The 19799-nt window shown below is 38.6% G+C and overlaps 1 long non-coding RNA gene across 1 annotated transcript; it reads left to right on the top strand.

The window, feature by feature from the left end:
• The first annotated feature begins 8135 nt into the window (after positions 1–8135).
• LOC113029811 (uncharacterized) lies at positions 8136–12178 on the top strand. The gene is made up of 2 exons (XR_003273506.1): positions 8136–9828; positions 11980–12178. It is a non-coding gene; the product is annotated as an uncharacterized LOC113029811 (long non-coding RNA).
• Positions 12179–19799: the final 7621 nt, after the last annotated feature.

Here is a 19799-nt window from a genome sequence, read left to right as displayed (position 1 = left end):
ATCTCACCACAAAAAGGCAATTTTCACTGCACTAATATGAGCATTTTTCTAATTCATTTTGCCTCCATTCTTGCAAAAGCGATTCAGCAACTGCAGACACAGCCAGTAGAGACTATAAAAACCGCCGCTCAGCTTCTGGGTCTGAAATGTGAAGCTAGTGTGGAAGTGCACGGGCATGTGACTCCTGTGTTTGCCAAAGGACGTCCCACCTCCCTTGCTCTGTGACCTCAGTAAAAGCTTTGTTTATGGGCTCAATCACTAGTTTCAAGCCATACTGAATAAAACATGAAGTTAATTTGGGTAAATTATTTGTCATAATTAGCATAAAAAATAAGGATTAATCAGGGTATACTGATAGACCCCTGATTGAAAAGTTATTAACCAGTAAGCATCTGATCATCCACGCACTCTGCTCACAGCAGGTTTCAAAGCACCAAGGGTACGATCGCATAGTCCAAATATCACCTCCTACTTAATCACTCTTCCTTGACCTCAGTGGAGCTAAAGTAATCCTTAACAGTGTTTCTGGTTGTCTACCATATTAAAACTAGAACTAGATACGCATCTAATTTCACTCCGTATTTTCTCATACACGCAGAATTTGACTACCACATCCCAAGATGGCCAAAAATGCAGTGAGAGGCTTCACTAAACAATGGCTAGACTATAAGAAGTCATAGAGTGGTAATAACTCTGGAGTATAACATGTAAAAAATATTATATATATTAAAAAAAAACTCAAGCCAATGGTCCACAATATATTCTGTTTCCAATCACAGAAACGTGGGGAAAAAAAGCTCACAGTTGTAGCTGGAAACAAAGGCCATTGATTGAATGATTAGTCCCAATTAATCTCAAGAGCTCATCAGTTAAGTGACTGTCACTGCTCTACAAAGCTTTCTCAAAGACTTCCTTAAGGTAGTAAAGAGGTTCAAACCAAACCTGCTTCCTGTGAGCCGGACCGTCGTTATTGCAGGTCTCTACCAATCAATGCTTTTGGAAATAGATTAATTACTGAAACATCCACGCAAAGCTAAATTGCAGTGGTATGTCTTCTAATTGGTGATTTTCCTCTGTGCTCTAACACAAGCTCCACGTACAATGACCCTGAAAGCGAATTGGTTCTGCTTTATGATGCCAGAGAAAACAATGTTCTGCAGAGTTTTCTCCAAACGAGGCAACCAAATAAATTGTCACTGTGCGTTTATGATCAGGGTCGCAGATGTCCACCCACCACAGAAGGCGGTTTTGCAATTTAATGGCAGTCTGTAAACACCAAAATAACCCTTCACCAAGAGCAGTGAAAAAAAATTTACAATTTCAATAGTTTGTTAAATAATCAAGAAAATGTTTCAAGGACGTACTATTTCTGCCTCTCACACAGAATATATGAAAATAAAAAAACAATCGGCATTTTGCGTTTCTTTCTTTCTTTCTTTCTTTTTTGTCCCACCAAACAAAAACCATGCTGCAGATGGAGATAAATACGCTCAGCTGCGTGGTCATCGTTGTCCACCCATGGCCACATTCATTGTATCCCCATTGTCTTTTTTCCACCCTGTTGCTTTCATGTGATGTTCAGCTCCATTCAGCTCAGCCACCTCATCAAAGGTCGTGCTGCACTTCCCCGCAGCCAGCGAGCGTGTTTGATATTCTGTTCTTTAAGCTGCGTCAAGAAAGAGGGCACTTAAAAACTTGAGCGTGTGTGTGATTATCTCTGTGCTCTCACATCACAGACACAGTAATACACTCAGATGAAGAAAAATGGATTTGAGTTTAAACACACAACCACACAAAACAGAGAGAGAGCGAGGGAGTGAGCTATGATGTTATTATCTTCTTCCAGGTTATGCTTTGATTTTAAGGTTTAATGTTTCGAGCAAAGGCTAAGATCAAACTTGTCCTAACAAACTAGTACTTGTTAGTATGACCCACACTGTAGTATGATTTGTATTGTATTGGGTAAGTGTGTTTTTTATTTATTCAATGCAGTTTCCTATCTTATGCTGAGAGTTGAGAAAGCTTGAACCAAGGTGCCATCTCCTGGTGCAACACAGTAATCTACCATTTCACGTGAAATAAGTGAATGCTGCCCCCTTTTGGTGACAAATATAAACTGTACAGTTTTGGAAAAAACACAAGAGCAATGTGCTGACTGTAAAATAGAATTTTGTTATAAGTATTAATGACTGAGTTAATAGCCTTTAAAAAAAATCAGATTCAGTTTGAGTCTTTGTATCTGATATTTAATTTAAAAAAACTGTAAGTAAGTTAGAGTGCTTGGGTGGATGCTTTTTTAAAAGAAATTAAATCATCTTTATTGCAACATTATTAGATCCTCAACTCTCCTCTATTCTCGCTGAAAGAGGTTGAATTTCTACAAGAAACTTTAAGCTGCGCTTCCTTGACTCTCCTTGACCAGCATGGAGAGTCAAGGCTTTAACAGCTTAAGCTCATGATGGTTATCAGAAGGGAAATGAAACCTAAAGGTGATAGAATCCAGAATGGACCCACATATTTTTTTTAAAAAAGAGACATAAAGATCACTAAACATTTATCCATGACACATAACGGACCGTGTTGGCAGTGAGGTCATGGACCCAATAACTTCACCTGAACACTGAACTAAAAAACACCCATAAACTGTGAATATGTAGCACACTTACATATTAACGACGACAACAGGATGAACCTGTGTGGCGCAACGTGCGTTTTCAAGCTTCCTATAAAAGAATTCCCCTATATTGAATTTTGCCTTTACCGGTTGTTCTAACCACACTGCAGTTATTAAAGTACAGAGACACTTTTAGCCTGCTGTGTTAGACTGGGAGAAAAGTATAGCCATAGACCTGAGGTTAGGAAAGAACATGGATAGTATGAAGATTGTTTAAGTATATTATTTGTTGTTTTTTGGGGGACATGTCAGCAACACAGCTGAGTGCATTTCTTTCCATCTCCAGCATGGTTTTTGTTCAGTGGGACAAATAAGGAAATTATATGCAAAATGATTATTACTTGTTTATTTTTATATAGTCTTTGTAATAGGCAAAAATACTATATCCTTGAAACATTTGATTGATTACTAAGGATCTCGCTCTCTCACACACACACGCACACACGCACACGCACACACACACATAAGTTAAAGGTTTTAGTGTAGATTTTATGTTTTGGTATATACATTTTATTTATACTTAAAAACAAGAAAATTAAATAGAAGAAAATGTTCATTTCATTAAAAAAGACAAATAAATAAAGTGAATTATGGCATGATAGTCTTATCCCTCTTCCTTGTTAATATTCATTTATTTCCATTTTCGTTCATCATTAAAAAACAGCACAATCCAATTATTTATTCATGTTCTACATTTTTAAATCTAAAATTGTTTACAATTCAGTTTTTAAAAATATCAAATGACATTTTCCAGCAAAAAAATTGAGCACAAATGTAAACACCAACACAACACTTGAACAAAAACTTACATTGTAACTATTCAAGCTAGTATTCATAGAAAGATTTTTCTTTGTCTCAAGGCTATTTCAACCGGTGACATAGTCGGTTCGCTGTCTTTGTAAAGTGGAACTTTGTGATGCCTCCATGTGACAAGAGCAATACGAATCACAAACATGATACAGGAAGCACTCAGGATCACAGCTGAGAAGAGAAGAGGAGATCAAATATTTTAATATAAATAATTAACAGTGTGCAGAAAAAAGCTTTCTTCTTCTTCAAAAATCAAGAATGCTAATTTCACCTCAGTGCAAACTTTACCTGCAAAGACGTAAATGAAACGTCCCTGAGATTCTGAGTTGTTCAGGGTGCCTGTTAACCACAGGATTACCACAGGGTAGCATGTCACAACATAACGCACGTGCTTATCCAAGTAGAAGTTCTCTAACAGAAACCTGAACGCAAAGGAGGACAGAAACAAAGGATTGTCCTCTGGTGCCCTCTGCTCATGCCAGAAACACCACTGGTGAAATTACAGAACACAGCGAGGAAGCACACTCACCAGACCAGCAGCTCCATCAGAAGCAGAGTCAGTGCTAGCATTGAACAGTCACATCTCGCTGTTTCTGCCTGATACTGCAAATATATCGTCAGGTTCAGCAAGGCAGAGAGGGTCCCCCATGTTGCACACACTGCCACTCCATTTTGAACCTTGTACAATATAATGAAGTAAGTAAGTATTATATTGCTCACCAAAGCCAATGCATGTTAATGCACAATAGAATTATCCATAGCAGCCTGCGTCTAAATCCAGAAAGTAATGCAATATCACCATTGCTGTATTCCCATATGGAAAAGAAATAGTAAAACCTTCTAAAAAAACTTGCATAAGATGTGGCCTACTTCATATAGTGAATCATATCAGGCTTATATGATTTACTCATGAAAGTGGCCGCTTTCTCATTACTTTCATATATTATTTTAGTATCCAAAACATACAAGTTTCATTTATATAATTTTTCAAGGGATCTTATATCTGTTTTCACTCTTGTATGCTTTTTATATAAGTTTCACACAAGACAGATACGAACTTTATAAGATTTATATATATCTTTTCCATATGGGTTGAACCAGGTGTGTATGGATTTTCTTTTACTTGATGAATACTACTTTATTATCAAATTTATTGTCAGTCTTTTTTTTTTTTAATGATGGACTCATTTCAGAATTACAAGCAGCCAGTTTGGAAGTTGTGACCTGCTTCAGTGGTTGATCCTGAAGCGCTCGTAAGACTCTAGAAGTTTCTCACATGTGACACTTTTAATATGTTCACAGATAAACACAAGAAAGGAAGCAGATTTATGTTTTGTTTGTTTGTTTTCGGCTGACTTTAATCATCAAATGTCACACCGCTGTTGCCTTTTGCGCAGACACCACACAGCCAGGACTTATTTATGAGGATTTATGAATATGGTGTTGGCACAGCCAGCAGATTTTATGGATGAGTGACTGTGAATGGAAAGCTACTGATACATTTATAAAACGCATACAGGTGTTACAGTCTTAAGTGCTGTCTTTACCTTTACTCTGACATAGACTACCTTGGACTGTTTTTAGCCCTTTATATGAAGAACTTTCTGGAATTTACTACTGCTTTTAAATCCTACTTCCATCCTGGATTATGTTACGAGCTCAGGTGAATACTGAATGGCAGTGAGTACCACCATATAAAAATAGCTTTTTATAGGTATCTTTTTTCTTTAGATAAACAATGACAGGTGACATTTTGCACTGTGTCATTATTTATTTAACAAAATTAGGCCAAAATATAGTAGCAGTGTGTAAAAAGCTAAGTACACCCCATGATTCACAAGCTTGTAAGACCACCTTTAGCTGCAAGTTGAAAAAAAAAGTTCTGTTTGACTTTTTCAGTCTCTATTATGGTTGTAGAGGAATTTTGGCCAACTAAACTTTATAGTGTTGTTTCAGTTAATTGGGGCTTGTAGGTATTTGTGCACAGCTCTCTTCATGTCTCATCACAGCATTTCAAACAGCTTGAGGTTTGGACCTGGGCTGGACTATTGAGAAGTGGCTGCCATGAATTTGAACAGTAAATAAAAATTTTTAACATGCTAACTGAGGCCTGTAATTTTTGAGTTGTAGCTCTTGTTTTTGGGTTTTTCTTTGGCCTTTTGGCATCAATACACACCTAAATGCTTTCAGACAAACAAACAACCAAAAGTGATGATCGATTAATATTAATCAAATGCATTTCATTAGCAACACCTGGCTGCCACTTAACCCTCTTAATTCCAGTGGGAGTAGTAAGGCTGCCCTTGGCTTTTCACTGGACTGTATATATAGTTTTACCAGGATTCTGAAGAGCCAGAGGTCTGTGATGTGGTATTTGTTCAACCAGGCTCCATAGATCTTCAGACCATGACAGGAGAAAAATAGGGTAATGTAATCGGTGAGCATCATCAATACTGAGGTTATCAGTGTTGGCAGCAACAATCTATACACACAAACACAGACACACAGACACACAGAAAACAGACATTTAAACTGGCCCAAATGACAGTAAATGATACAGCTGATTATCTTGTTTAGAGGATTGGATAACTGTGCTCGTTCACTTACTCTCTGTCATAAAGAAACAGCCATGTAATGTTCAAACAAAGGCTGATTATAATAGAGACATGAAAGCCATGGGGTAGCACTGCTGGCATGGTGTACATCCAGTCATAAGCATTCCTGTGGGGAGCATGGATAATATTGTTAGATAGGGAGAAAGAGTGCAGAAAGAGTGCCTGTGGGGAAACAATCAGACTCATAATACAGCGTGAGAACAATCTGCAATATCTAAAGAGAAAATGACTGCACGGAGGCCGTCTAAATTGCCTCTGGACCAGGTGGGATGATTTTCCACATGCAATTTCTCATATATGAGATAAAAGAATACAAAAATCGAATCATTTCTGGAGTGTGATGCAGTTGCCAAACATTGCAGTCTCATGTGAATTGTATGTGTAAATACAACAAATGGGATATACCTTCTGCAGAGTGCAAGTAAAAAGTATATATACATGGCCAAAACCCAAAAGTATGTGAAATCCCACACAAAAAAAGTCCACTGAGCAGGAGTTATCTGTGTTGTATACTTAAGTGTCACATCCTCTATGCTCTGCTTGAATACAACTGTAGGGAGATAAGCATTGCACTGTTGTAAGCAGTTTGTTATTTTCCCAGTACTATAAGTGAGTTCTTTTTACATGAATGAATTCTTCTGGAAATATTTACCTGATCTGAAACCAAATCCTGAAAGCGAGTTGAACGTGATGGATGCTAAAAAGGTACACAATCCAACCAACATGAGCACCACACGGGCTGGGTTTTGATTTGCCATGCTGTTTTGCTGGAGGGTAAAAGTCCACAAGAGGATAATTGGTCAATTATAAATAATTAACAATGAAATATATATATATATATATATATATTCTCAAATATTTTTTTAAGTAGCCAAATCTACACTTGTGTAGTCTTTCCCATTCCTTCAACAAATGCAGTTAATGTCCTACAGGTCAGAAAATGCCACAAAATAACAGCTTGCCTTGGGTTGATATATATTGTGTCATATCTTTTTATGATGCTGCAGTGAGCGGCAGGTTATCTTTACCTATCATAAAGAGATTGCTGTTAAAGCAGTTAAAAGCAGGTTAAAGAGTAGTGAACAGCTTGTGAAAAGAATGTGCTAGCATAATTGAGGAGAGAGAGTAAAAACAAACAGCGTTAACCTACCTACAAGAAAAAAGCTTGTAAGCACGGATTACAAGCAAACTACAAACATTGGGCTCAATAACATGTTTTCTATGATATGGTATTTGATATTATAACATGATTTTCATTATTCAAACATATGTTTATGCAGATTACATATATATTTTTATTTATTTAATAATTTTTAAGAAACTACACTTCCACTGATTATTTTTTATTACAGTGAGAGTTTTTTTTTTCCACATGTAAGTCACTTTAAAGATAAATCAGTGCAGGTTTTGTGTGTGCAGCTTGCTTCCACACAGTGGCACCATTGTATGATACTGTGGCAGTGTTTGAGTGCATACTGTATTGAAGTGCCAGTAACACTATAGCTCATCAGCTCATTGTATATGTAATTAATCTGTAATTGTACGATTTTAAAGGAAAGTACATTTTTGGGGTTATGATGCTGTTTTCATTCCTACTAGAGAAGTGATCCTAAAATTATGACTTTGGTTGAGGCACGGTGCATGGTAGGGTGTAGATGACCAAACTGAGTTAAAAATAAGCAAGCGATCATGGTGACTGCAGTTTTATTATTGATTAAAAGTGTGGGGCATAAATTCTTTTATACTATCAAAATGGGACAGATAACAGGATGAGAGCCACTGGAAAACTGTAACAGGCTATACAGAGTCTATGTGAAGTCAGTTGAACTGAAACAGACTGATTCTTATATAGTGCTTTTTTACTCTCCTGGAGTACTCAAAGCGCTCTATACAACATGCCTCATTCACCCCCACTCATACAAGCACTTCTAAACACAAGTGCAAACTAATCTACATTCACACTCCGATGAACACATCGGAGGGCAACTCCTTGCCCAAGGATATTTGACATGCAGACCAAGGATCGAACCACCAACCTTCCAATGAGTAGCTGATCTGCTCTACCACCTGAGCCACAGCCACCCCATAAAATTCAGTTTAGTTAGGCGACTCTTTTTCACCTTGAATACGACAGTTTTCTACCAAGCAAAGCAACACACAAAGTGTATTTGACAATTTTTACAAACTGTCAAATACACTTTATGTGTTGCTTTGGTTGTGTGTTGACAATTGTAAAAATTGTCAAAAACAGTTTGATATATTCCTTAACTTGTGTGTCATTTTGTGACTGGTGATTTGGGTTTACGTTGTTTATTCTGTATTTTAAGCTACTAAGACTTCAGAAAAGAGCAGTCACTTATCCAACTGCAAAAGCATGGTAGGAGCCGATGCCAATTAACACTGAGTGAGTGGTAGTGGGTACACCTTGGACAGATCACCAGTGTCTCACAGGTCTACTGTACCTGAATTCACAGGTTAACCTTACATGCATGCCTTTGAACTGTGGGAGGAAACCAGCCTAATAGTAAGACTATAGCTGGTAAAATCATATAAAACATGGGTGTTTGTGTCTTTCTGTGTCATTTTTCTGAGGATATAATTATTCTGCAGCCAAGGATTGAGATCGTGGGCAGCCGGACTGTGACACGGCAGCACAGCTGAGGTTAAAGGGAGCACTCAATCCAGGAAAACTCCCCCACCAGATTCCTCACCCGGCACCAGCTGTTGTCTAGTGGTGTGTTCCACTTAACGCTCTGCAATAATTAACGCTGAGTTCCCCCAGCGGAACTTGGATTGCGGGCTTTTATGGACAAACACGTGGAGTCATAAACACAGGTATGCTATTATATATGGAAGACTCACATTTTCTTGATGCTCATGAATACTAACATGACCATCAAGTCCACAGGCTCTTTGTTAAGACACTAAATATACAACTATACTACTTTTTTATGATGCTGTTATCCCACAGTGGGTCTGGATGATTCTTTCAAGTTGACTGAGTGATTGCTGTGACCCGTACTGCTGGCAGAGGACAAGGTCCAATTTGTCGGCTGCTCATCATCTAATGAATGAAATCATATCCAATTACACGCCCGCCATCTTTGATCACTTACATTATGAGAGATATGTGCATGATGGGTTTTATTAAAGATCACTGTCAGCTCAGTAATACATTATGATTCACTTTATGACTCATGTACGTCTTGGCAACAGTGAATTTTCACCCCCTTCTGAATCACACAGCGATTACATCCAAATACTGCTAAATATTAACATACTGTCAACATTTTTTGGGGGGTGCCAGCATGAAAAGCAATTACCTTGGACAGACAGGGAATCAGATAAAAAGAACAGAACAGTTTGTTGCTGGAATTCGTGATCAATCACAGCAAGAAAAAGAAAAAAGTGTGTTTGAAAAGATCTTAAAATTACAGCTATGCATGGCAACAGCTTCCCCAGCATCATTTCTGTTCAAACTAGATTGGACAATTGGGACATTTCTACATGAACCGTTTGGTAATTAGGGACCGTGACTAACAAGCTCTGTGTGTTTGGACCGTTTATCTTCTCGCAGCCCAGGCTATGTGACTTTCACGCTGTATTTATGGACGACATTTGTGGATCCCTCTGGAACCAAGGCGCCTAATGTCACTATTACACTGCCATGACCAATAGCGGTGACTGTGCCAACTAGATTACAAATGAGGATGGCAAAGGACAGCAAAGGTGAGAGTGGAGGATATTAGCCTCCAGATTTAATCAAGACTTACTCAGAGTCCCAGAACTGTAATTTAGCCCTTTATTAGAGAAGTGTTAAAACTGTACACACCATTGAATCTTTAGGAAAGAAAAATAAGATGTTTAAGTCTCTAAAGCTCAGGCTTAAACAAAACTATGAGTTACACCCCAGTGGGGTTTGTTAGGAATCTAAAAATTACTCACTCCTTTTGACCAAGCAGTAGACTCCATGTTTTCTCTGATATAGTTTTCACATGTATCACATTCAGTGTGATAACCCTGCTTTTTTTTTCACTCACATAAGTCATACGAGAACAGAAACTGAAATGAAATCATTTTGTTCTGGTGGAGTCTGTTCAAATAAAATTTTCATTCTTTTAAAACTATGCTACTGTTGTTTACTGTAAGCCTGCATTATCAGTGAAGATCAAGTTTGGACACAGATAAAACTCAGGTTGCTTACAGAATAGACTTACAACCTTTCTAAATGCCTGCTGGTTGTGTAACTGATTCATTCTCATAAAATTTGAATTGATAAAAAACAAAACAAAACATTGTAGCAGGTGCCAGTTTGTGGAAGCTGTCCTGTTGCCCAATCATCTTTAATAAAGATGGACATCCCTGTTCTGCCTAGGCATGTTTTATGTATGTTGCTAGAGCCTGTCTGCATAACTAGTATACCAAAGGCAGAGGAGAAGAGAACTCGTGGGTGTTTGCGGCAAATTTTAATTTACATCTGCATCTACACGCTCGTGATATGAAGGATCATACCTATGTTTTATCATTTCATCATGAGATATTATTATGATCTCTTTTACCGAAGAAGCAAACATGCAAAGGAAAGAGACGCGACTGGCACTGGATTAAACGTTACCCTCTTCCTCTTCACATCAAGCATTTTTTTTCTTTTTTTCTTCTTTTTTTTCTTTTTCTGCTCATTCTGTTGGTTTTTGGTTTTTGCCCTTCTCCCCCGTCCCTCTTCTCAGCTGTTTCTCTTTCCCTCTTTCTTTCTCCCCTTCTTTCCCCCAGTCAAGTCTGTCCCATGTTCAGTAAGTGAAAATTAAATAAACAATAAAAGGTGAATCAAATGGACCATTATGGCAAGGCTGGGATGGTCAATTTGGTAAAGTAAATCCGTTTGGCATCTTTCTTTGCCTTTAGACAACAATTCTGATGGCAAAAGAGCCAAACGGGACAGGCAAAAAAAAAAAAGAAGTTTGATTACCTTCTTACATGACATGAGAGCTTATTTGCTAAGTCCAACAGTGTTACATCTACTTCAAAGAAAGTTTCCCTGGCACCAGCTAACAGAGGGTAACAACAGCAGGTACCGTCAGAAAAGAGACATAAAGTGAGTAAAAAACGTCCTAAATACAGTTAGAATTTATTTAGAACTACAAATTAAATTTCTTTTAGCAATTATTGTTTTTTAATGTCACAATTCCAACACTGCTCCTTTATCCAGGCCTGGACCAGCAAAAGTGACCCGAAATTGGCACTCTGGTGGAGTTACTTTGTGTGTGAGAGTGTGTGTTTATAAGTAGTTTTAAACCTTGTGATCCACAAAACAGCATAACAGTAAAAGAAGAACTGACTGCGTGACAGTCAGTGCGGGAGCAGCGGCTTCGCTCATGCGCGATTCATTTGCCGTTTTAATGCACAGGTGTGAACGTCTCCTGCCCTGATAGCAGCTGGGGGAGGACTATCCTCCGCCTGTGAGCGGCAGCACCGCTGCTTGTTGAGAGTAAGAGCGATACGCGTTTTCACGTCAAAAAGTCGTCATAAATAAGTCTCCAATAATACCAGAGAAAGTCGCCAGATTTGTCGCTAGTCGCTTTTTAGAAAAAAAGTCGCTAAGGGGGTCTGAAAACTCGCTAAATATAGCGACAAAGTCGCTAAGTTGGCAACACTGCTGCAGCACTCGGCCGGGGCGGAGCTCTCTTTGGGCTCCTGCCCTTGGCATGAACACCTGCCACTAATCAATCACCTGTAGCTTAGCACCATTCCCGGACCCTACTAAAGGACCTCAGAGCCTCTCGTCACTGGAACATTGAATCACCACGTTAGTGAGAATCCCAGTTTATAGATTGGTGAATTGTGTCACGCATCGTTAGTGATTGCTGTCCTTCCTGTCTCCAGATCCCCGGACCCTTCCTGTTTCCCCACAATCTGAGCGTGAGTGAGTTGAGAGCGGAGTGTAAGGAGCGGCTGAGACCCCGCGTGTTTGGAGCATCCGTCCCTTTCCTCTTCTACCCGTGGACCCGTGGAAGCCCTTCCCCAATCCCTCACTTTTGTAAATAGCACCTGGTGTGTAATAAAGCTAAAAGTCTGAACGCAACCCGCTGCCTGCGCTTGAGTCCAACCCGCTAGCCCCGACACACACAGGTTTTCCTTTATCAGACTTTATCAGACTTTTGACAATATGACTAAATCTGTGCAAAACAATCAAAACTGATATAAGTTTAAGCTTTGTGGTCAGTGCTAATTTGCACATATTAGTAGCCTATGCCAAATCACTGAATAAAGATGACGTTGGCATGCTAATATAAGTATTTAACTTGTTTCATTGTAAACTATTGTCTTAATTTATCTTCATCTTTAAATCTATTCAGAAAAAACGAGAATGTCACAACCAACAGCTTGTGTAACCAAGATGAAGGATGACAAGCAGACATTTCTTTGTCTTTAAAGACGACAGGCTAAAAACAAATCCTAATTTGTTTGACTGAATTCTTTACCACCATCACCCAATCACCCAATTAAGGACCATCTCTCACTGTCAGACCTCTGTATGGGTGCTGTCATATTCATGACTGCCCACATATTGAAGTTGACTTAAAGATTTCGTTGCTGTCATGCAAATCTATTCCTTGCTCTCACATGAAGCATAAACAGTTTTCCTCAAATTACCCATCCTGTCCAAGAAATAATGCATCATTGAACCGAAAGAAAAGCTAATGGAAGGTAAAGTGAACATTTAATATGCAGAAGATTAATTGGTGCCCTCCCAAAGGGGACAAATCTATGAAAAGCAGTCACTGCAGAGAGATCCATATCAAGAGAAATAAGATGTGTGCTTTGGTATGGCTTGGCTCCTCTGGTCTGTGTCATGATTAATTATACTTCTGTAGAGGTTGTATCTCATTAAGTTACTGATAGTGTAACTGTGGTTACTCTAGAGTAATGATCCTGCACCGATACCCCAGCGTCAAAGCTTTCCTTTTTGCAAACTAACATTTAACAGCGCATGTCTTCCTGCAGCAGCATGTCTCTCATTCACCAGCTTTCTTTCTATCCATCATCCATGATTTACTTTCATATCCACCCACCCCCGCTCTTTCATCTCTGAATCCAATACTGTCGGAGCTATAAACTCCCAGCAGCAGAATACACGGTGGTTTAGTGGCATTGTTAGAGGGTTTCAAATGTGAAACTGCTTGATTCCAGGGAAGGTTTGCATGGATTTGTTTCTCACAAAGACATTTTTCCCTGAAACTAGAAAAACTCCATTCTTGGTGCTTTACATTGTATTATCCATTTGCATTATTCTGTGCTGAAATGTTGTAATTACCATGCCATGTCTAATTCTGCTGCAGTTGGTTATCCATGTATTTCCCAGTATCCTGCAGAAGTAGAACTGTACTTGTTGCATCTGGGTAATTTGGAGAGTACAGCAGTAGTACAGCAGTAGCAATAACAAATCATTTTTCCAATAAGTAAAGTTAGTGCCATTTAAAATTTGTAGCTGCAAGAAATCTACATCTGTAAGCCACAGCTTTCAGTCGCTGAATTTGTGCCCTTTTGTTGAAATTAAGTGACGCGCTGACAGGTACAACATCATGACAGAATTTTTTAACAAAATTATTTCAATATAAACTCAAAAAATATAGTAAATGCACACTGCATTTCTGCTCCTATAGTTTAATAACTTAACTTACATGAGCATATTTAGGTTTTGTTTTTGTTTTTTGGACTGGTTTGGGCAATAGAGAGAACTCCTGATAGATGTGACACAAACTGACCCTTTTTCAAGGTCGTAGTCTTTAGTCAATATGAGAGAAGGTCTTCTGACATCTGTCATTTCAGTTTGGCCCAGAATCATAGGAAAAGGAAGAAGAGAGAAGGAAAGGGCACAGAGCATGAAAAGGAAACAGAAAGCAGTGCAGTGAAGCAAGGATAATGTAGTCCCTGTTTGGTTCTGTCAGCACCTTCTTACCTGTCAGTGAACAGTTCAGGCAGGAATTGCTCCAGTCTGTCTCAACCAGAAGGACATGGTAGCTACACGGTGACAGAAGGTAACAACACAATGCTATGGTACCAATAGTACGAGCTTATGCCCAAGAGTAGGACTTTCTTTCAAATGAAAGAAAAGATCTTGTGTAATGAAAGCCCACTGGAATGTATGAAATATGTAGTGTCAAGACTGCTCTGTGGTTATTAGAGAGACTATCCCATGGCTTCCCCATGACTGAAGGGTCAGCGCTTCAGTTTCTGCACCATGCTGTGTATTCATCTGGACAGTTGTCTTCTGTCCTGTCAAGATGTTTCTCAGCGAGCTTGCTTGAGTTAGACACTCACAGCTCAACAATGAAAATGTAAAATGTAGTCCAGCAAGGGTAAGTACAGTTTAAAAGGAAGGGGCAACTTGCTACTCTGGGTCCTCACATTAACATGCTTTTATGTGTCTGTGTTTTCTTGTTTTATGCTATGTAATATCTGGTTTGTGCTGATTTTCACACCACTTTCCAGTTTAATTTCGGGACATATCTGTGGTTTCCCCTTCTCATATCATAGGTTAAGTTATCAATTCTTTAGACTGAGAATTTGCAGAGAATTTAAGAAACTCGAATGATCACAAACAAGGCATACTGAGAAACTGACTCAGTAGTAAGCTCCACTTCCTCACAGTAAGAGAGTCCACATGGGGCCAGGGTTTTACTGTGTTTACATGATCTCCTAGTCAGTCCTCATGCAGGGATATGCTACTCCAAGCTTTCAGGATGGGTTAAAAATGGAGATCAATAACAGATATTTTTATTCTCATCGTATCTCTTCCTTTTTGCTCTGGTGTAGGGAGGACTTTAGTCTTTTTCCTTTACCCATGAATCTTGTTCTTTCCTAATCATCCCCTGTGCTGACAGATGACCGCTGTTACACTCTTACTCGTACTGTTCAATATTTAATACTTCCCCATGAATTTCTTTTGTAAAGTTTAGCTAAGTGTGAAAAGCAAAAGTCCCGTAGAGGGGAATGAGAGGCTAAGCATGAATGGCAGAGGGCAGCCGCGTGAATGTGAGAAGTAAAAAAGTGTAAATGTCACCTATTCTGTTCTGAAAGATGAGGAGTTTGATTCTTTTTTAAATCCAGTGGTTTAGAGTGTTGAAAGTAAGGCCAGAGGTACAAAAAAGACTTTTACCAACTTGGTTTTAGTGGTATGTGTTAACTCTTTTATGATAATCCTTAATACATGAACTCAATCAATACAACCTAAATGGATCAATGTGATACAATTCCAAGATCCGATTTGTTCATCCTGATCTGAAATAATGTTTATCTAATGATTTAATATGTACACACACAAATCACTCACAGCATTGTGGTTTTATAATATCAGCATTTCCAGGGGCTTGTAATTTTTTAGTTTTTGAAAAACTCATTTTGTATTCCACCCCTACATCTGAATTATTTAGCTCCAGTGCCATTTCTATTCTTAGTATTTTTACTAGTGTTTAGATGGCTGCAGACGAAGACTTAGCATGAAGTAAACACGATAAGCAGCATATTGTGTATGTTCATACAGATCATAAACAAATTCTTCTGGTTTGTGCATCACCTCAGTTCTTTCTTGTGAATATGAATGTTTAGTTATGTGCATGAGGACTTGTAATGAGTTATCATTTCCTTGGGCTAAAAGATGTGCAACATTAACTGTGAAATTAGAAAATGCAACATGTTCGTTCTATCTTTAACTTCAGACCTTCACACACAGCATCTGCCATTGTAGTACATTGTATGTGTGCACACTTACGTTTAAAACTACTGAAAGGTTTAAATTAGATAGTAATGTTTACCCGTTATTTTCCAGCCTGGAATAAATTTTCTCCAAGACAAAGAGGCTTGGATTAAATCAAGCTGGAAAGCAACAGTCTTGAAGGGAACATCAAAGGTTTTCACATGTCCCTCGGGTCTCTTCCACGAGCACCGATCAAAAATGCTGGGTGGGAATGTGCTTACAGTCTCCTATCCAGTGAAACTGATTTCATCCAGCCACGCCTCGTAGCCGAGAACTGCTAATCTCTCAAGTCTGAAATCGTTCTGAGAGAAGCAGCAGAAGAAGGACGAGTGGCAGTAGAGAAAAGGATTGGAAGGTAGAACTGAAATTGGCTGACATCTGGTGCATACTACTGCTGCAATCAATAAGCTTTCAAAGATGCAAATACATATTTGTTTTGTTAATTTTTTCTTTAATTTCAGTTGCTATGCAGTCTAGATTCCTTTTACTTTTATTCACCCAACAAATTTATCTCTGCAAGCAAATTACTCTTTTAAAAGTTCAGCTAGTTGATGCTTTGGTCTCATTTTTAAACAGACTCATTAGGATTGACACTGTTATGCTGTCATTGCTGTGGCAGCATCAGCAGAATTTCTAATGAATGATTAATAATTTACATGAATATGGCTTGTGCTTCATCTCCAAGCATCATAAATATGATTAATCAAATAAACTGAAATGTAATCATGAGCCACCAGATTATTCTGTTGACAGAGTCAATACTTAAATTCACATTAAAATACTGAACATTACTAATATTGAATTACAGAAAGGCAAATGAAAAGAAAGCAAGACATGTATTCTTAATTCTTATAATAGCATCTTGGAGTTCTTTGAGAGCTGAAGAGTCTGTGATTCCTGACAGACTATCAATATGTCATTTGAGGGTAATTGTGATGACAGAATCTAACAGTTACTTTTCACTTTCTGTCATTTTTTATATGTTTGCAAACCTCCTTTGGACTGAATTATTGATAAATAGCTGGCTGTTGCATGCTGAGTCTGAGAGAAGGGTAAAACATGGTCCGGATTCTTTCATAGACCGGCTACACAAATGCATACACCAAGAGTAGCTGTTCAGTACAAATTCGTTGAAAAATGTCTTCAAACACTGCTCTCTTTTTTAAAAATACAATATTAAAGATTTTCCATTTTGCTAATTTGGTTAAGTAAGCGTCATGGATTTTGTTTTTCTTGGCAAATTTTGAAGGAACCAAGTCTTATAACACACTTTAATATGTGGGCCTAGGTAAGCGTCATTGGTCTTCTGCTCATCCGAGATACTGTGATGCAAATCGGACAACACATTCATCCTCAGGGACTAAAAGCATCAGCACAAGTTCCCTTGAAGACATCACATACAAACTCACGCACACACACAATCCAAGTACAATGCATACACACACGCTCCTGCGTTTAGTTCTCTGCCCTTGTTGTTCTTGAAGGACAGCTCTGAGAGATTTACTGCTGTCAGCTTCGAGGGAGAATTTAGTTTTCCCTTCAGAAAGAAAAGTCTGTCATCGCACTGGGATCAGGCAGGCTTGAATCATTACACCCATAATGAACATCAAATGGAATGAAATGAGGAACAAAAACTGGCTAGTGTGATTTGTACAAATTTCACCTCAGTTCATTTTTAATGCTTCACCAGCCACGCAAATAATCAATCTTATTTGCATACAGAGCAAGTGTAACAACTCATTATAGCTCTATTTATTTATTTTCTCCTCCCTCCCTCTCAGGCTCCGGGTTGTGAGTTGGGTCACAGAAATATTGATTTCACCCACACTTTCCGGGAACGCCTTTATTGACTGACTGCCACCAATAAATTGTTGATCGCTTGTTGATGAAAAGCCTTTGGGCTACAGTAAATCCTCCTAATAATGTGTCAATGCAGCTATTTTCTTGTGCGCTGTCAAAACCAAAGCACAGCCATGTATCACATTCTACATGCATAAGTGATTTGGTTAAACCCCGATCTTTCAAAATCCAACACCAGTCTATGGTGCTGCTGCTGTTGTTACCAGGGTTTTGCCATTGAAGTATGCAACCTTGTTATCAGATTCAGGCTGCCTGGCAGGCATAAAACACTGGCTGGCATGCTATGTTGGTTCTTGTTGTTGTTTTAACTAGCAAAGTAGCCTCCAGTCATTCAGCAGTGTCACTGGCAGAGAGAGCGTAATGGGAGAAGTATGCATTATGTGACACGGTTATGAATTTTTTTGTGTATGTGTGTGATTAATTATTACGGGGGTTTTTTTCTAGACAGAGCTATCCAAGAGGACAACAGAAATCGCAACAAATTTGACATAACAGCTCTATAAATAAGTCTGGATTAAAAATAATGCAGAAAACAGAGTAGATGCAGTAATAAAGACTCATGAGAATGTTTGCAAAACAGTAATATTCTTTAATATGTATAAATTTAGCACAAAAAGTAAGGCAATTTGTGTTTGGTTCAATACTTCATTCTTGTAACAATGCTCCTTGCAAATTAATCTTATATCATTGGAAAGCCTGTTTATGTCCCCTTTAAATGATGCCACAATTGTAAGAAAAATGCATTTGTGGGTTGAGCAGCATAGCTAAGTAAATGGACTGGGCCCCTGAAAAACAGATTTTCTCTGCCAAATGCATTTTCCTTACAAATGAGATGACATCCACAGTGGTGCATGACCTGTACGACACCTGCTGCGACCAGGCCATATTTCACCCACGCTTAAAATTTGTATTATTTTATTTATCACGTAAGATATATTATATATTATCACGTTGATATAAGTTGGCTTAAGAACTGAGGCTAAAATGCAGTTCTTGATTCCTTTGGTAAGATGGGAATTGAAAACTTTAGCTCAGGGGTGTCAAACTCAAATACACAGTGGGCCAAAATTCAAAACTGGAACAAAGTCGCGGGCTAAGATTAATATTTATTGAAAAAAAAATCTTCCTCCAGATATAAGAATGAATCTTTTCTTATGGACTCAAATAAGTTTTGCTGGAAAACTGAATATGGAACAAGCAAAGCTTAATACTAAACAATATATATATTAGCTGTATAATACCAGTAGGCCAGCTCTAATAGTAATTTGGTACGGCTTCGCGGGCCAAATGTAATTAGGCTGCGGGCCAAATTTGGCCCGCGGGCCAGAGTTTGACACCTATGCGTTTAGCTTAAAGAGCTGTGTTAATCATTTATCCCTAATATTTTAGAGAACTTCCCTCTCAGATTACTGGCTTAACTGTGGTTTCTAGGATATTTAAAAGTAGAATGGGAGGCAGAGCCTTCAGCTTCCAGCTCCCTCTCCTGTAGAACCAGCTCCTAGTTTGGACACCCTCTCTACTTTAAAAATTGGTCTTAAAACTTTCCTTTTTGATAAAGCATGCATTTATGGCTGGATCAGGTGACCCTGAATCCTCCCTTAATTATGCTGCAATAGGTCTAGGCTGCTTGGGGCTTCCCATGATGCGCTGTGTCTTCTCCTCTCACCTTTAAACACCTCTCTGCATTTAGTCATTAGCTACTATTAGGCTAATATTGGCTCTCTTTCGGTGTGTCTTTTGTGCTGTCTTCCTCCCCTCACCCCCAGTGGAAAAATGGCTGCCCCTCTCTTAGCCTGCTGGAGGTTTCTTCCTGTCAAAAGGGAGTTTTTCCTTCCCAATAGCGCCAAGTGTTTGTTAGTAGGGTGCTTGTCTGGGTGTTTGGGTTTCCTGGTATTACTGTAGGGTCTTTGCCTTACGATATTAAATGCTTTGAAGCCGCTATTGTTGTTATTAGACATACCTGTCAATAACTCCTTGTACAGCCTCAGTATTCCTGTTGTTCAGGTAAATGTTGAGTTATAGCAATATTAGCTTCTAGCTGTTAGTAATTAACCTTTAACCTAGCTTGTAAATTAGCTAATTAAAT

Source organism: Astatotilapia calliptera, chromosome 9, assembly GCF_900246225.1.
Source record: "Astatotilapia calliptera chromosome 9, fAstCal1.2, whole genome shotgun sequence".
NCBI lineage: Eukaryota > Metazoa > Chordata > Actinopteri > Cichliformes > Cichlidae > Astatotilapia > Astatotilapia calliptera.
This window is presented reverse-complemented; position numbering and strand designations above follow the sequence as displayed.